Source organism: Tupaia chinensis, unplaced genomic scaffold, assembly GCF_000334495.1.
Source record: "Tupaia chinensis unplaced genomic scaffold, TupChi_1.0 Scaffold000048_1, whole genome shotgun sequence".
NCBI lineage: Eukaryota > Metazoa > Chordata > Mammalia > Scandentia > Tupaiidae > Tupaia > Tupaia belangeri.
Genome location: NW_006159506.1, coordinates 2,241,832 through 2,246,478, shown reverse-complemented (window position 1 = coordinate 2,246,478; position 4,647 = coordinate 2,241,832). Strand labels below are relative to the sequence as shown.

The following is a 4,647-nucleotide window of genomic DNA, read 5'->3' as shown; positions in this document are numbered from 1 at the left end:
TGTTTGCTGAGAAACGGAAACCTAAAGGCGATATTCGCTGGTGTGCAGCCTCCCACTCTGCTACTCACTGATCAATACTGCAGGAAGGTGTCTCGATAGTGCCATATATTTAGATTACCAGGGAAAACAAAATCAAGCAAGTTTCCAGAAAATTTTAGTAACAAGAAAAAAATTCATACTATTCAACTCTTCAAGTCGCTAAAATTTTTGCAGCAGAATTTCTCATTGAAGGACCACCCAGTTGTACTCTGACATCTACTTTGAATGTGTGAGTACAGATACAAATAAAATATTTTATTGCAATGTATTGCAGAAGGGCAAAGTGGCCTTTTGAGACTGGAAGTCATAGACCATTGTCATAAAATAACTTGTGTGTGGAACCTTTTTTGAATAATAATTGCTTTGAGACAAGTCTTTCTTTTTTCCTTGAGAAAACAGGGAATTTCTTGTCAGTAAGTAATCTCGTTAGAGATTTGAATGAAAGAAATTGTGTGAATTTGTTTTCATTGTATCAAAATGGTTACAAGATCCTCCATGGCTCAGAACAAATCCCCCAAAAGATAGTTTATTGAGTCACTGTTTTTGAAGAAAATTCATAAACTAGCCATTCTCCTCCCCCAAATCAAACCTAGATAATAGAAAACTCTGCTTTTTCGAATAATATATGAAAAAAAAAAAGAAGAAGAAGAAAAGCTGGTGGTGAGAGAATGTCTGATTTACCTTTTAGAAATCACTTTATTTTGTTCCCAAGGGCGGACTATGGAACGTTCTGAGAACATGGTTACGAAACGATTGTGTGATCTGCTCTCAAGAGGGAGGGACTGTTTTGACTCTCTTGTTACTATGCGAGGGATGGAATTTTGCAACCAGAAGGTTCCACAACAGTTGGGAATGACAGTTGCATGAGTAGCGAGCAGAAGACCAATGTGTGTGTCCTGTTACTCCTGCTCTGAGCACCACATGCCGCAACCGTGCCAAGATTTTCTGCTTGCATCAATATTTTTTATAATTACCAGGCCTCATGTGCGTAATCCATTAATAGCAAAAACATCTTACAAATAATATCTACACGGACTTTAGGTTAGACAGCCATCTGGCTAGCTGATATGCTCTGCAACAGACATACACATATTCACTTTATAGAGCCTTATTTAGATGCCTGATTAAAACCTTTGTTCTATTTCTGATCATGTACTATCAATCAAGCTCCGCCTCCTCTTGCAGAAATGGGAAAAGCCTTCAAAACACACAAAAGTGTACCAGGAGTGATCAGTGCCCCGTTTCCAGTGATTTACTTTTGCCTTCCACTTTGGCTTTTCTCTCTTCCTTGGGAATTAATATTACTTTCATTCTCCTTAGCTTCTGTAAGTCCACTCTTTCTATTGGTCTTTCTATTCTTTTTTTTAAAGAAGAATTTATTCACTTAATTTCATTTGCTATCATTATTTTTAATTTGACCAGAGAGAGAGAGAGAGAAATGGAAAGTGAGAAAGCAAGCCTCCAGGTCCGGGATTCAAACCACTGTTGGCCACGTGGGTGTCTAGTGCCCTTAATCACCACACCACCTGCCTACCTCTCTATTGCTCTTTCTCTGATTTTTCCCAAGTTGGACTTCGATTCTAGGTTCTTGGGTTCTTTTAGGGATACCCACTATAGGCAATTTAGCACAATCGGAACCACTATGTAAAGAAGATGCCAATAAATTCAAAATCATACATTGAATCATGGGATTTTACAAACAGATGAAACAATACAAGTTATTTTACCAGAAGTAACTACTCACTGATCAATACTGCAGGTGTCCCGACATGCAGGACAGTCGAACAGGTCTCCTGAGGGAAGGAGTGAGAGATGGGATGAATGGCGCAATGTCACAACTCTTCAGGGTCCTCTGGAGATTGTGGACCAGGGATCGTGGTTATATACATGTTGGTGGGTGGTGATTGGTTAAATGAAGGATTGTAAAAGGTGGGTTATGATTGGTTGCTTTTGTGGACCAATCATGAGGTGTCGAATATGCAAATATGAGGGATTCTAGTGCCCAATCAGAGTATGGTTTTGAAGGTGAGGTTTTGAAGGGGAGCCAATCATGGCCTTTGGCATTGTGTAATTGTTTGCTGAGAAACGGAAACCTAAAGGCGATATTCGCTGGTGTGCAGCCTCCCACTCTGCTACTCACTGATCAATACTGCAGGAAGGTGTCTCGATAGTGCCATATATTTAGATTACCAGGGAAAACAAAATCAAGCAAGTTTCCAGAAAATTTTAGTAACAAGAAAAAAATTCATACTATTCAACTCTTCAAGTCGCTAAAATTTTTGCAGCAGAATTTCTCATTGAAGGACCACCCAGTTGTACTCTGACATCTACTTTGAATGTGTGAGTACAGATACAAATAAAATATTTTATTGCAATGTATTGCAGAAGGGCAAAGTGGCCTTTTGAGACTGGAAGTCATAGACCATTGTCATAAAATAACTTGTGTGTGGAACCTTTTTTGAATAATAATTGCTTTGAGACAAGTCTTTCTTTTTTCCTTGAGAAAACAGGGAATTTCTTGTCAGTAAGTAATCTCGTTAGAGATTTGAATGAAAGAAATTGTGTGAATTTGTTTTCATTGTATCAAAATGGTTACAAGATCCTCCATGGCTCAGAACAAATCCCCCAAAAGATAGTTTATTGAGTCACTGTTTTTGAAGAAAATTCATAAACTAGCCATTCTCCTCCCCCAAATCAAACCTAGATAATAGAAAACTCTGCTTTTTCGAATAATATATGAAAAAAAAAAAGAAGAAGAAGAAAAGCTGGTGGTGAGAGAATGTCTGATTTACCTTTTAGAAATCACTTTATTTTGTTCCCAAGGGCGGACTATGGAACGTTCTGAGAACATGGTTACGAAACGATTGTGTGATCTGCTCTCAAGAGGGAGGGACTGTTTTGACTCTCTTGTTACTATGCGAGGGATGGAATTTTGCAACCAGAAGGTTCCACAACAGTTGGGAATGACAGTTGCATGAGTAGCGAGCAGAAGACCAATGTGTGTGTCCTGTTACTCCTGCTCTGAGCACCACATGCCGCAACCGTGCCAAGATTTTCTGCTTGCATCAATATTTTTTATAATTACCAGGCCTCATGTGCGTAATCCATTAATAGCAAAAACATCTTACAAATAATATCTACACGGACTTTAGGTTAGACAGCCATCTGGCTAGCTGATATGCTCTGCAACAGACATACACATATTCACTTTATAGAGCCTTATTTAGATGCCTGATTAAAACCTTTGTTCTATTTCTGATCATGTACTATCAATCAAGCTCCGCCTCCTCTTGCAGAAATGGGAAAAGCCTTCAAAACACACAAAAGTGTACCAGGAGTGATCAGTGCCCCGTTTCCAGTGATTTACTTTTGCCTTCCACTTTGGCTTTTCTCTCTTCCTTGGGAATTAATATTACTTTCATTCTCCTTAGCTTCTGTAAGTCCACTCTTTCTATTGGTCTTTCTATTCTTTTTTTTAAAGAAGAATTTATTCACTTAATTTCATTTGCTATCATTATTTTTAATTTGACCAGAGAGAGAGAGAGAGAAATGGAAAGTGAGAAAGCAAGCCTCCAGGTCCGGGATTCAAACCACTGTTGGCCACGTGGGTGTCTAGTGCCCTTAATCACCACACCACCTGCCTACCTCTCTATTGCTCTTTCTCTGATTTTTCCCAAGTTGGACTTCGATTCTAGGTTCTTGGGTTCTTTTAGGGATACCCACTATAGGCAATTTAGCACAATCGGAACCACTATGTAAAGAAGATGCCAATAAATTCAAAATCATACATTGAATCATGGGATTTTACAAACAGATGAAACAATACAAGTTATTTTACCAGAAGTAATTCAGTTCCAAAACCTGATTCAAAGAGAGAGCATTAGGAGAACATTTCTTAGAGTTCAATGTCAATTTTTAGAGTGGGAAGCTGGGGAGTTTGAATCTAGCAGGGTTTAGGGAAACAGGTTAGTGTAAGAGGCTGACGAGGGGAGTTAAGCTGTGTTTGCAAAACCAGGCACTTGCACAGCTGGTGGGGGTGGAGATGTGAGGTTTGCAGTTTAAGAACAGGAAGGAAAGTTCACTTAAAATCAATGACTTAGTTTAGTTTTGTGTTTTACGTTTGTTCCTTTTTAGTTTTGCCAAAACATGTGTGCTCGTCAGAAACAGAAAAAGAAGGAAAATGGGGCCCCCAGTGGAGTATAGTCATGCACCAATCCCTTCTCCTTTTCTCCATCCGTCAGGATTGTGGGCATAGACACACATGTGCCTGGCATGTTTTTCAAACTAGTGGGTATAGGACTTGAACTACATGGCTGGCCATGGGAGATCTGACTCCCTTAAACACTGTACCATGTGACTGGCCCATCAATGACTTGGAAAGGAAACTTACAATGCTTTAGCATTGTGTCATGTCCTGTCTTGTAGCCTGGTACACACACCTAGTGTACCCACCTGCTGGTATTCACATCTCATAGGGGTGTAGCCCGCATTAAAATAGGAATATGCCAAGAAGGGTATCTTCACTTTATAGATGTGAACATAGGTATAGAGTGTGTGTGTGTGTGTGTGTGTGTGTGTGTGCATACACATATTTTTCATATATATATA

General features: G+C 39.3%; 1 protein-coding gene across 2 annotated transcripts in view; it reads left to right on the top strand.

Moving 5' to 3' along the window:
- The first annotated feature begins 253 nt into the window (after positions 1-253).
- The window catches only part of HIVEP1 (HIVEP zinc finger 1), a 158,830-nt gene continuing 154,436 nt past the window's right edge, over positions 254-4,647 (top strand). Inside the window, exon 1 of one of the 2 annotated variants that reach the window (XM_006141185.2) lies at positions 254-268. The gene's annotated coding sequence lies outside the window, so the exon portion shown is untranslated. Of the gene's footprint in view, positions 269-2,133; positions 2,380-4,647 lie in introns of those variants that run through there. The other variant, XM_006141183.2, reaches the window with a different exon arrangement.